The 14604-nt window shown below is 40.1% G+C and overlaps 1 long non-coding RNA gene across 1 annotated transcript; it reads left to right on the top strand.

Moving 5' to 3' along the window:
- Positions 1-1432: 1432 nt before the first annotated feature.
- LOC308394143 lies at positions 1433-4761 on the top strand. Its single transcript, XR_013971124.1, has 4 exons — positions 1433-1532; positions 3441-3546; positions 3642-3901; positions 4323-4761. It is a non-coding gene; the product is annotated as an uncharacterized lncRNA (long non-coding RNA).
- The last annotated feature ends 9843 nt before the right edge of the window (positions 4762-14604 follow it).

The following is a 14604-nucleotide window of genomic DNA, read 5'->3' as shown; positions in this document are numbered from 1 at the left end:
TAGGGAAGCAAAACTAAAAGCAAAGCACAAGGAACTCTCAAAATAAGGCAGGAAGTGAGATAACTAAATGGGGACATTTAACACAGGAGACTTGGCACAAGAGGGCAGAACACTTAGGGAAGAACTAAACTCTTAAACAACTGTACACTAAAAGGACAAATATACACAAAACAACCTAAACACTAAGAAAACCACAAATCACATAAAATATTTAAGTAAACAAAATTTGAAGTCCAAAAATACTCAAAAAAGGCTGAGCAAACTGACCCAGGGTCATGATCCCAGCTGTTTTATGGCGAGAAGCAGGGTACTCCCTAACACACTGAAACAACCGTTTGCACTCACAGTCATACCCGCATTCACACCTATGGGCAATTTAAGGTTTCCAAATAACCTATCCCCACTAACTCCATTTAAATATTGCAACTGTGAGCTTTAAAATACCAGAATCAGGTAAGGAGAAGCAGAAGTCTTCGTGTTTTTACTCCACACCTCCCTTCCTTCTGGCTCTAAAACACAATCGTAGCGGCATTATTCAACACTGTCATCGGAATGAGAGCTGATAAAAGTCAGGTAGGAACTGCTAACTTTTTAAATATTCAAACTTCAGAGCAGAATCACTTGAAGATGTTTATCAAACTTCCAGATTTCTTTATACACGGACTGAACACCTGTAAAATCATCGGTACTGTCTGGCACTCAGGTTGGTATTGCATATGGCTGCAGTGATGAGGTTACAACAAACCATGACCATTGTTAGTTTTTTTTAATCTCCCACGTCAGAGGTCAAAAGATGCTACAGTTAAAAGATTTCCTTTACTGCTAACTAACAAAGAGCGGGCCAATCATCGACGAGGCCTTCGGTGTCATGAACTAATACAGTATGCATATTCATGATATGTTTCTATGCAAAATAACATCTGTTTTCCAACAACGTGCCATCTGTCTGAGGCGCTCTGTGATATTAACGGCTCATCCCGACACCGAGAGCTTTCACACAAACAATTGTGGTGGTCATTATCTGGGCTACCTCATGCAGGCAGAGTCTCCACTGTCATTTACATGTAATGACACACACACACACACACACACACGCACACATACAAACACACACCACTGTAAGGACATCTGGCAGGAAGTTGGTGTTTCTGTACAGGGACGTGCAGAGGGGGGGGCTAGAGGGGCTTGAGCACCCGCCCCTTTCCTGATGAGTGCCCAAAGTGCCCTTATGTTGAGGCAACTTTTAAATTTTTTTTATTTATTTATTTATTTTTTTATGTGTGTGTGCGTGCGGAGTCCTGTCTGTGCCCCTCAACAATAATATTTAACTAGTAATCACAGTTTTGCTAAATGAAAGGATCTGGCTTGCATCAGTCACATGATCACATTTAACCAATGATCGCCCTCGACGGCAGAACGCGCTGGTTACGAGCCGGGAACGAGCTCACAAAGAGCACGCGCATTTTTTGCGGTCCGGAGCTGTAGGAGAAACACAAGTTAATTCAGAGACACAGACTGATGCGACAAAACCAGTAAGTAGGTGTACAGCGTACACTGTAGTGTGTAGCACACAGGAGTATTGGCTTATTATGTACACGTTGGTAAGCTGTCTTGTGGCAATTTGACGAACTGAAACAAACGAGCGTGCTGTGTGTGCAACAGCGTGACAAACATTACCTGTCCTTTTATTAACTGCACAAGTAGTGCTGGTCACAGCTGCTGGCTACCTGTGTAAGGCTGTCATGGGTCTGTAGCTCTGTCACCGTTTTAGGGAACATATTTAGTTTTAAAGTTTCTGGGCATTTCCTGCCTTTCTGGAGGGATTATATTTCACTAAAAAACGATCTAATATGCATGTCCACATAATAATTACTATAATTATAATATATTAAAAAACACACGCTGTATTTTAAAGAACATACATTAAGAAGCAGATTATATTAGATTTATATTTTAAATAAGACAAAAGTTGGATTTTACAGCAGTAAAATGATTGTATCTCTACAGTTTAAAAATGTAATAAGCTTTGCCCTGCACAGAGTGGATAGTGAAACAAATGGAATCATCATAAATACATTATTTCATATTTATTACCCCCTCCTCATTGCTTTATTATTGTAGCTCTAGTAATGAATAATAATGTAAGGATGCCCATAGTATATACAGTATTCTGAAGAAGGTCTAAAATGTCACTGTGTGTGCATGTGTGTGTTTTATTTAGCTGGATTTAAAAAAATATTACTCATGATATAACATTGTCCAGACATGGCTGGTAAGGACATGAGGAGGAAACAGTAGGAGCTGTGTGAGGCTACTAAAGGCAGTGCTATAACATTTTTCTGTCATCATTTTATTATAGATTAAGTGCAAGAGTTGTTAGGTGTGGATAATTAGATTATAGTTTATTGCAATAACAAGTTGTGCCTTGTTCTCAGATAGACAGCAAGTGGAGAGTGATATATGAAATGATGGGAAGGAAGGAAGAAGAGAAGCAAAGAGTGATTCACAGGCAGAGCCGAGTTTATGTCACAGTTTTTCGTTGCCTTATGGTTCCAAGCGCTGTCACCAATCTTTGCATTTTGTTATTATCTCATGACACTTGTTTAATCAGCTACCATCTCTCCTGTGGACTTTTTAATATCTACAGTCTCAGATCAACACAGCCCTGCCCCTCCCATATTAGATTCTTGATGAATGTGTGTTGTTGTTATTCAGCCTGGTTCAATGTGCCCCTTTTTAACTTTGAGCACCCGCCCCTTTAAACCTCTCTGCACGTCCCTGTTTCTGTACAGGTTAGGGTTTTGTTCAAGGACGCTTTGCAACAGGAAGTCGGTTTTACTTGTCAATCATTATCGATCATCACACCTTTTTAGAGAAAACTTGCAAAACTTCCAGAATCATCAGCTGGTATGAGATTTGTCTCTGATATACTGTAACTAAAAAGGAAATTAGTCATGAATAACACTCCAGGTATTTACATTTACTTTAAACACAAAGGTTTGAAGTAACCAGAGAGCCCCAGATAAGGGTTGAGCGCCTTCTTTGCATTGGGAATTGGGAATGAGTTGATGCCTCAAGTGGATGACTTTAAGGATCCCAGGTTCTTGAGACAAATGGGAAAATGTACTAACACGCTGTGCCAGTATAAACTGGGTTTGGCTTGAAAACCGTACTGGTGTGTAGTGTAGTGATTGCTTGTAAGAGGTGGGAATGCTTGTGAGTGACGCTTTTGAGTCCTTATATGTCTTATATGCATTCCAGGGAGTTCATTTTTCAAGGAGCAGTAAAGGGTGGGAAGTGCTGGGTGACAGACGCAGAATATGCTGGAGAGATGAAGTATCTCAGCTTTTTTGGAATTGCTGATATAAATAATGAATAGAAAGCCAGTAAACGCTAAATATTATATTTTATAATGAGAGATAATGTTTTTTATTTTCCAGAGGACAAATTTTGACATTTTTCAGCCTCTCATTTCACACCATTAATCACTGTGAATGAAATCTACGACGATCTGATGTATTGCCATAACATGAGACGCAAAGTAAAGTAAGTAAAATATACAAAAATAAGAAATGTTCCTTATTAAATACTTGTAACAAACTAATTGTCAGGTTTAAAAATTTACATTTTGTTGTGTAAAGTTGCTCAACTTTTCTGTGAATGGATGGCTCAAACTCTCCAGGAAGTGGTGGATGGCAGAGGCAGCTGAGGGAGGTCAGCGCCGCCACCTCACAGACAGCAGGGCCCTGCAGGTCTTGGCTCTCTGGAGGTTTGAGGATGGAGGTCCTCATTAAAACCTCCTATCACTGTGCCCTCTCCCCCTCCTCCTCACCCAGTCCACCCACTCTGAGGATTCGCAGCACTAAACGTATGCTGGGCCCATCCAGGTGTCATCCAGCAGGTGTGTGCTGACAGCTGGAGTATCCTGATGAGAACACACAGAAAGACTGAAAAGCTCAGTGCTTGCTAGAAAGTCTCAAAAGTCCTAAAGGTTATTTAACATTCGCCTAATATCAACATGTTTCCCACTTTAGTCAGGTTTGAAGAAACTTTATAAACACTTTATAAACAGGGCCCATGACTAAAAGTGTTATTCCCCTGTAATTAAATTGAATTTCATGAAATTTATTTGAAATTACAAAGTAATTATATTTACTTACAAATACTTAATGGCAACGAAACTAGAATAAAGGGACAAGTCAGGTTTTTACAGGGAAGAAACAATATTCCCCTATCTTACATTATAAGCATGCTGTACTTTAAAAGACATGGGCCATATTATGGAGTGGCTTAAGCTAATTATTTCTTTGTTTCCTAAATAGTTGAAAGGTGGGCTGAAAGAAACGGACAGTGGCGTTCAACCAGGAATGAGAGAACTGCAAGAAAATCAGCAAATATCTAAAATACAGCATGAAAAGCACAGACGGTGGCTTCAGTGGACAATCAGTTTCACTTCAGCTCTTCGCTCTTCTCCACAGCTGATGATCCAACAACAACAGCATAAACAAGAATGGTCCACAGACCAGTTGCACCACTTGTTTTGCATGCCTCCTCTATCAGCAGCAGACACTGTCTGCAGGTAGACGCACTGCCAGTGAACAACCACTGCTGAATCATAATTTCGGCTTAACACTGAGAAATAACCCAGTTCGAGACTGGAAGGAGGCACAGATCCTGGTAGGGCTACTGCAGGAAGAGCACATGGCAGTAAAATCTTTCAGATCAAATATTTGGATCCATGTCCTGTTGTGGATGGTTGTAAATAAGGGAGCAGCTGAAAGAAGCTTACGGAGGTTACTCTCATGTCCACCTGAGTTTGACTCCAAAGTTAAAATGTGCAGCTTTAAAGCAGTAATAAAGACATCTAGACCTGGACACAAAAAACTGTTTTGGTCTCTAATGCAAATTTCCTCCTTCACAACAACTGTACGGAGGGTGAAGTGCAACTTTTGGCACTTCCTGGCAGTTCTGGAGGCCAACTGAGCCACTCCCAAACTGCATATTTTGGTTGCTTGCTCATTGTAGCCGGTCATATTTTCTCACAGAAAGGCCGAACTTACCTGTAGGTCAGAGGTGTGCAAGGAAGCGACTCACAATCTGTCCTAAAAACCAGCTTTAGCTCAAATCAGCTCTCATGCCCACTAAAGTTTGCCTCGTTCACTTTTGTTGTGCCTCTCAGCTGTCCCCTTGTCATATGACATGCATGTCATCACGACATGATGGCACGCTGAGGATCCGTATGGGGGGTGCCAAGGGCAGAGGGAGCTTTTGAAGGTGGACTCTCTAACAAGCTGGAGCTGGGCTTCTGTCAAACATCCCAACCCCATCACCACCACCACCTCTCTGCATCCCTGCAGCCGGCATTAATGCAAATTATAGTCTGATAATTTAATAACTCTGCCGGCTTGATCTGTCCTTTTTATTACAATTATCATCAGGCAGGGGGTTGCGTTCCATCATCAGAAAATAAACATCATCGATCATCCTTGTAATGATTAGACGCTGACAGGCCGAGCTACGCTTTGCATAAATGGGCTTTAATGTGGAGCTGGAAGAAGAGGAAGAGGTCGTTTTCAGATGTTCTCCGCTAACTTTGGCCTCGCGTCGGGGATATTAACCGCGCTGATAGTCACAGCAAGCCTCCCTTTTATGCGAGGAGAGCCGTTTCTTAAAGGATTACGTCAGGGGAGGCCGACTCCAGCTCAAATCTCCGAGCCAAGACATGCAGTCGGGGCCTGTTAAGTCTTTCCAGAAAAAGGCTGGAAGGTGCCAGAGCCATACACAGAGCTGGCACCTCAGCATCAGGGCCTCCCTGTTAATTGCAGTGGAAAATGATGCTGCATTTCCCGCCTGTTGAAGCAGCTTGTAAAGAAAACAAGGCCCCTACCCCCTCCATCCGAGGAGAAAAGCTTGATTTATAAACTCGGAGTCTTAAATACAAGAAAGAATAATCAGGCTTTGGAGGGTTCTTGGCACCAAGTGAGCTCATTTTCACCACGGGGAGAAAAACATTAACCAACTTAAATCACCGTTGCATCAGGTGCTGAATGTTTTATGCCGCCTGTGTTCTCTTTGTGTGCTCTTCTTGGCAAAGCCCCGCAGCGTGAAAATAATAAAGAATAAGCCTTTCTGAACAAGGTGTATCACGTTGCTCCTGCTCTGATTACTCTTCTGACAGGTTTGAGGAGAAATCAGGTATTTATGATTTGTGGTTAAAATTTACACACGCTTCGTTTCTCCGTTTTCACGGGCTATGAAATAATAGCTCCCTGCCAAAGCCTCGTCTTTGCCAGCGATGAAGGAGGAGGAGGAGGAAGAGGTGGGGGTAAAAATTGAGACACAAACACTCGGTGAGCAGCCGGCCTAAACACACAGAGCTGCTTTGTTCTCTGCCTTTTGCTATTTTGGCTTTGAAACGGCAAGAAAGGATGAACTCCCCTCTAGGATAACATGTTTTTTTTTTACTGCCTGACCACAACGGGATAACATCCTCCCAAAAAAAAAATCCCCCCCAAAAAACAGCACCTTTCATGTGAAGACTCAGAGAAGAAATTTTCAAAACACACTCCACCGTTACACTGTCGACCAGATCTAAAGTGGCTGCGCCTCAGGTCGGGGACTCCTGAGTAAGGGTATCGTGGTGTCGCGGGGGCTCGAGGGTCATGAAACATTCGTGTTGGCAGGATCTCATCTCCCCATGTGGGGCTTTAATTGTCTCTGGAGCGCAAGACAATATTTAAAAGTTTTAAAACCTTCAGCAAGCACAAAATCAGAGGTCACTGTGCTAATGCAAGTGAAACAAACAAACTTTATTTAGAGCTGCAGCTTGTTAGTTTGAGCAGATTTAACAGTTTTTGTTTAAATTTCTGTTTTTCTACAGATTGCATATCAAATATGGCTGCAGCCACCATGCTGTCACCCCTTCATTTTGGTCTCACCTTTTCAAAGTTATGACAGTAGTGTTTTGCATACCACTATTTGTTTAAGCCAAAAGTTATCACATTTGGATGACAGGAGATGTTATCAGCTAATGCTAGCTATCTTAGTTGTGCAAACTGCTAAATAATGCTAGGTCACAGCCATAAAGTTATATTATAAAATTGCACCACAACTAGTGCAGAGATTTCTTGCCTGCAATTAACCACACAGCAATCATATTAGGCTGATACTGTCGGTAAAGATGCTTCAAAAGGCAGCAACACCACAAACTCAGTCTAGAGGTTCACTTCAGAGCCCCCCAGCTAGCTGAGGTGAAGCCTAGTAGACTGCTAGCATCTACACCTGCCTGTGGGGTGTAAGAAGCATGCCTGTCAGTGAAAGAAATCAAGCCAGTAATAATGCAAACTTTAAGGCTTCAAAAGGTTTAAACAGGTGAGTTGTAAATAAATTTCCCTCCTGTTAGATTTGGTTTGTGAAAATTAAAAATGTGTATTCCTCAACCAAAAACCTTGACACTTTGGCTGTTTGCATATTCTTGTGGTTGTGAGTGGAAGTGACAAATTTGTCTTCAAACAATATCCTTCTACTTTCCAAACTGTAGATAAACTGTGCAAAGTGTCACTTTCTGAAGCGTGCTGAGACACAACTTGTGCTTTTAAGGTGAACCTTCTCCATTTCTGGTTTGTGCAGCACTACGTAAGTTTTACTATCAAAAACCTGCAGGCAACCATTGAAGTCTGCTATAGCAACCAAAGCAATTACTGGAGCTTTTTGATGCAGCACCAAACACGATTTCACCCAGTGAGAGCTAGAAACATCCAGAAAATTCTTGCCAACCAGTTGGAGAATACACTTGGTTGTATCATGTCCAGTGTTGGGTGTAACGCGTTACTGTAATTAAATTACTTTTCCACTGAAAAAGTAGAGTAACTAATTACTGTTCATCTTTAGGTATTTTAATTACAGTTACTTACAAAGTACTTGCGTTACATTGTAAAATAATTAAATTCGCTGAATATCATTATTTAATTTCAATAATTAGAAAGCATCTGAAGGTGAGCTTAAAAAAAATGATTGCAGGCTACATTGTGGAAGAGATGCTACTGCTGCGTACTGTAGAGTCTCCATCTTTAAAAAAAATGTATTTATTATTTAAAGAATTTAATTTCTATTGTTTGCCCACTTTATAGGTTTATAGGGATTTTAAGAAGCATTTAGTTAAATTACTTATTTAGTAATTAAGTTATTTTTCTGACACAGTAATTAGATAAGTATTTTAAATACAATATTGACTAAGTAATTAGTAATTAATTACTTTTTTAAAGTAACTTACCCAACACTGATCATGTCCAATATGGCGGACAACTCTTGAGCAATGTGTTCATAACGTAACATGAGAAACCTCAATAGAGAAAAGAGCTGTTTGTGTACCAGGCCGTAAACCTGTTTGCTTCGGCTGTAAAGCTAGACAGTTGTACATGGAGTCTATGGGCACTGACTGATTTTTGGAGCCATCCGACATAGAGGAAGTGTAGAGTTGGCTGTTTTTTTATTTTATTTTGCAGGTCTTGATGTTTCTGTTTCCTACACATTTATACCAAAAAGCTTGCATCATCTCAAATTGCTGGGCATAAGGTTTGAACCACTATCACTGGTTGTGGGAGGGGCAAAAATTCTCCAGTAAACATTTGGTCTGCTAGGACTTTCGTTCTCACTGAAAAGTCGTGCACCATAATCCATGCCCATCAATCCTGTCAAAAGAGGGTATAATTTTTTAATCTATTTCAGTTACAAAGTTAAATCCTTAAGATCCACATTTTTTTTCCTCACACATGTGTAGCACTCTTTGATTTCCCTCAGTGACCAACACTAGTATTTACATTTCATTCATTTTTCTATTATTTGTTTTTTCTTTGAAAATAAGATGTTGTTTTTGTTCGTACAGAAATTTCTTGCAGATGTATTTGTGCAAATATATTCACTTGAGTGAACAGACTGAAAATCCAAACCGAGGACAATTCAATATGCACCTTTTTCCTCCACAGTCTTTGTACACATTGGGATCTCCACATTTCTTTCTTGGTATCCAGATGATGTTCAAGAAGAGGATGTTGAGTTAAAGTCACGTGTTGTGCTTGAACGTGCTCCTCTGCCACTCGCTCACACATGTGAGTCACCGTCTGAAGCCTCTCTGTGTTGTTTGGTTTTGAAGTCCTTCTGCTGTGATTTGGGGGAAAACGGGGAATTCTCTACATTCATCTATTCCTCTGGCACGTTGCACTTAAAAGCAGCAGAGCCCCATTAGCTGCTGCCCTCTTTTCTTTATTTTCTTTTCCCCCCTCTGCTGGATCTTTTCTGTCCAGCTGGCTCCCAACCAGAAGCTCCTGTTCCCTCCGAGACCTGTTTCAAACACTTTAAAAAAACAAAGATAATAAGAGGGAAAGGACAACAGACAGAACAGAACTGAAGTCCTCAGCCTGCTTAATGATCACTCGCCTGTGATGTTCAAGGGCCCGTCTGGATTCGACTTCTGGTCTAAGAGTGTTTTTCAGTCAGATGCTGGAGTGTATTTGGGTAATCGGCCCTTTATGTTTCATTCAAATTTTATCTTTGCATAGATTCTGATCAAGATATATGACTTACACTCTTTTCTTGAGGATGGATTTTGGCTGTTTCTGCAGTTCTTACTGATGTTCCTGGTGAAATTACATGTAATCGATTTATTTGGATACTTTGATGTGAAATTCTTTAAAACTATTTGAACTTTTTTAAAAATGTTGTGCATTACAAAAACCTCTCACAAGTTATGTTGCCTCTGAAAACAGAAATGTAGTTCTTTGACTAGTTAAATTACTGAATAAAGCAACAAGGACAGTTTGTTCACATCTGACATTTTTTACTTAATGATTATAGTTTGAACAACAAAAGAATGAAAGAAAGAATGAAGAGTCTTCTTTTAGGTTTAGTTGAATTTAGTGTTTTGTGTTGTGTGTATATCAACAAACACAACATTTTTTTAATAATTCATCTGTGGCAGCATAGGGACATGGAGGCTAGCAGAATCCTAGAATCCATCATCTAGGCGGGGTCTTTCTGTGTGGAGTTCACATGTTCTCCTCGTATTTGCGTGGGTTCTATGTGGGTCCTTGACTTCCCCCCCAGTCCAAAATCAGGCACTTAGTGAGGTTAGATTTATTGGTGTTTCTAAATTGACCTAGGCGTGAATGCGAGTGTGAATGGTTTTGCATGTTTCTGTGTTGGCACTGTGACAGGCTGGCGACCTGTCCAGGGAGTAAGCCCTTGGTAGCTGGGATAGCCCCCTTGTGACCCTGAACTGGATAAATGGAAGAAAATGGATAATTCACCTGTTTAGATTATATTGAAGCTTTGCTCTATTAGGGGACTGACTGTGAGGTGGATGGTGACACAGGCAACTCTAGCTGTTAGCTGTCAGCTAGGTTTCACCTCAGCTAACTGAAGTCACTGTACTAAACCATGTTTGCATTGATTTGTAATGAATTTAAACACATCATCATCATCATAGAGTAATTGTGTATAATCTATAAATTGTAACATTTTTATCCATTTTGGTGCAAGTTATAAAAACGTCACACTGTGATATGATTCCTAGAACAACAACTTGTGCTTTGTGCACTGGAAACGTTGAATTAGGAAGTGTGTCATCAGTCACAGCAGCTAATTGGAAAAAGAAGGATAGAAGAAGAAAAATGAAGAAAATGTCCTTTTGCAAACACTGATGAAGTGTTGTTAAGGTTTTTTTTTTGTTTATATATTGCCGTAACTATCCATCCATAAACTCTGGACAGTTCACCAGACTGTCATGTCATAAATATTATCACAAATCTTCTTGAAATATTGTGATATAATTTGGAGGCTCTATCGGTCACGTCTAGTTGTTGGTATGTTTTTGTTTGTTTTGTTTTGTGTGTGTGTGTGTGTGTGTGTGTGTGTGCGTGCGTGTGTGTGTGTGTGTGTGTGTGTGTGTGTGTTTTAACAAGAATCTGTCAGAATCTGACCTTTAAAACAGATTGTTGACAAAGTGAATCATGGTCTCAGACATCGGAGGACTTTGGAAAAAGACTAATATGTTTTTCAGTCCAGCGTCTGGACTTTAATTTTTTCAATATTCACAAGTTTTCTAACTTGTGCATTTACAATGACAAGTAGGGCTGCCACAAACGATTATTTTGATAGTCGACTAGTCACCGATTATTTATGCGATTAGTCGACTAATCAGATCATCATCCACTGGATGTAAAACTACAGCTTATTGCACCAGCAGCATCTGCTCTTATATAACTATCATTAGCTTACAGCTTTAAGCTTTTAAGGTGCTAACTAAAAATAAAGACAAGATGATAGTTTATTCAATTTTAATGAAATTTGCAGATTGTTTTGGTAAAGTTTAATAAACTCCTTGCTATCTAAAATATAACAGGACACCGGAGTATATTCTCCAGCATCTCACACTTCTGATAATCAGCTGTCTGCTTGACGTTTATTCAGCTGTGTAAAAACTATAACTTTAATCTCAGCCAAACCGATTTACTCAGGAACAAATAAAATACTAAAAAAAAAAAAAAAAGCCAAACAACAACATTTTTAATTTATCTAAGTGACTCATATATATTTAACCTGAGTCGCGAAAGACGGCGGTGGGTTTGAAAACAATTTGCCGGGAGTCCGGTGTTCTCACGGCGCTAGTGACCTAGCCCCCGGCTAGCTATCGAGCTAGTGGGTAACAGACGCCTCCGAAAACGTCGGAGCGCTTTTGAAAATATGTGGTGTCCTGATAAACTGAGCCGATATTTGAGGTTTACACAGCTACATTCTCGCCTGAAAATATGTTAAACGTTTATTTTGTGACCCAGAAAGAATAATAAGAGTAATATTAAAACTAACTAGCTACCGCCATTGTTGGAAACTAAGCTGGGCCGCGCTATGAATTCTGGGACACAGCTGCTTCTTCTTCTTCGGGGTTTAACGGCAGCTGGCATCCTTGTACATGCAGTGCTGCCATCTTCTGTTTCAGTCCGTTATTACACTCTTAAATCCTGCTATTATTCCTGCGTCTTTTGCGATCTTACAAAGCTTCAAACGACACGTCGACTATTAAATCAGTCATCGACGATTTTGATAGTCGACGTAATCGTGACTAGTCGACAAATCGTGGCAGCCCTAATGACAAGTGAATTTACTGTTAAGTAGGTCTGTTAAGTTTTGACTTGCACATCTGTATTTTCAGTGAAATCTTTCCAAAGTGTTTTCTTTTTTTATCATTTATAACAAGTAATACTCAACACGCCAGCTGTTTTTCTGGGCCTCTCAGCAACATCACACACACTATAACCAGCTAATGTAACAAAGTGATCTCTACATAAAATCCTGTAGTCATGACTGAATCTCATAATCTGAGAGCTTGCTGCTATATCAGTGGCACAAACCCACCCATCAGAAAAACAGTGGCAGGTTGCTTGAAGTGTTTCTGACTCCCCTCACAGTCCCTGAAAAAAGCTTCAAAAGTTACGCAAACCTAAACCATCCATTTCAGAATGCGTCAGGACATAAACCTGCAAAATGCATGTTTTTATCGAGCTTGGAGCTTCATATTATACATCCAGAAGAAAGATCCAAACTGTAGGTTACTTTAATGAGCATGAAGTTGTTGATAAAAAGCAAAAACACACCTCTGGTGTGCCTTTGTATAAAGTCAGAAACCCTTAAATCGTGCAGAAAAGTCTAACAAGCCATTCCCCTCCTGTCTTTGAGAAAACACTGAGATTCAGAAAAACAAACTCCCCAAACACACAGGCAGAAAAAATACCAAGATCATGCCCTCAATTATCGCAAGAAGAAATTCAGACCAGATGCACGCTGGGATTTGATCCACATCCAAACAACACGGCTGCTTTGGGTTGCAGAATCCTACAGGGGCCCATCAGAGGTCTCTGAAGACCCCAAGGTCTGACCTGAGGGCCGACTGAGACAACCCCATAAATTCCAAACTCACATCTCAGAGGAACTGATCAGACTGAGTGGAGATCAAACTGCTTCCTGCACAGAGAAGAAACACTGCAGTATCGACTTAGTTCAGGGGCCACATACAACCTATTTTGACCTCAAGGAGACAGCTCCAGCAAAAGCAGTGGAATACCCCATTAACTCTGATTTTCATTCACCCCAGCGCTATGATTTTGTGTTTGGGCTCTACTAGAGCAGCTTCCAAATATTCAGCTCATACTGGGCCTTTGGTTGCAGCTATTTAGTTCAATTCATTTCAGTTCAGTTCTTTGTTTTAGCTGCTTTACCTCCGCCCTCTTCAAGGCAGCTTTCTTTTTTTATTGGCTGCCCCTCATGAGCTGGGTGCAGCATAACCAGATTTCAACATCAGTAACTTTGATGTAACTTTGGTCTTAAAGGTTTAAAAGTTAAAAAAAAAACTTTTAAAAGTCTTAAATACAAATTTGTTAACTCATTCACTGCCAGCCATTTTCAAATCAGGTAACTCCCCACTGCCAGGGTTTTTGAGCATTTTTACTCATTTTTGAAGAGCCACAGAAAACTGTGTGTTATGATCATATAAACGCTGAACCTACCAAAATGAAGAACAGACTCTCTTCTTTCATCCAAAAAAAAAAGCTTGTTTCTACCATTTTCCATTCTTTAGTAATCAGCTGTAGAAGAGAGGTGGGTTCCACCAAAAATGCCTGAGAAAACGAGCTTTTTGTGAAAAATACATTTCAAGCAGAAAAGTGCCTTTGACACTAATATTTCTTGCTTTGTGACACCTCTAACATATAAAATAGTTTTTCACTTCTATAAAACAGAAATAACACTGAGAAAGGTTATGTTTTATCAAAACAATTTATTTACAAATATATGAAAAAATAAAATGTACATAGTGAAACATTTATTCACAATGAATAATTCACTTTTGTGTGGTAATCATTATAACACTTTCCGGGATGCAAGGGCACACAACAAGACTTGCACCACATTTTTGTCTCACTGCGCAATCCCTTACGTGCGCAAACCCTGCACCTCCTTGCAGGTCTACTTTTACTGCTGGTGGGCTTCAGTTTTTCAAGTTGGTGCCTGCCTAGGTCACCGTCTAGCCTGCTATCAGGGTCGGTGTTGTAAGGTGCCCTTGGGGTTTTTCTGCCTTTCCAGTCACCTTCCCCTTCAAATCCCACACCTGCCCCCTCCCATTGAAAAACGTAATTGACGTCTATAGACGTCAATTACGGTCCCGCCCCTCATCACGCCCCTCATCACGCTCTATAGACGTCAATGGCAGTCAACGTAAGTTTTTCAATTGACGTCTATAGACGTCAATGGCAGTGAATGAGTTAATATAATGTCTTAAAAAGGATTAAAATGTCTTAAATTCAATTTTGATGAGTGTTAAGTCTCCAGTAAGTCTCCACTTTTTCTAACTTGAAAGGCAACTTCTAATTCATATTTCAGTGTATTCATTCAAATAAATTGTCTGATTAAATGTTGAGCTAACATTAGCTTGAATAATGTTGGATACGACGGTGACTCACTACTCCATCTGGTGGTTTAAAGTAATATTACATGACAGTGCATCACAGCTCTGTTTGAACAAAATAAGTTTCCACACATAAAATTCGCTTGTTACAT

This window comes from Rhamphochromis sp. 'chilingali', assembly GCF_963969265.1.
Source record: "Rhamphochromis sp. 'chilingali' genome assembly, chromosome: 3".
NCBI lineage: Eukaryota > Metazoa > Chordata > Actinopteri > Cichliformes > Cichlidae > Rhamphochromis > Rhamphochromis sp. 'chilingali'.
This window is presented reverse-complemented; position numbering and strand designations above follow the sequence as displayed.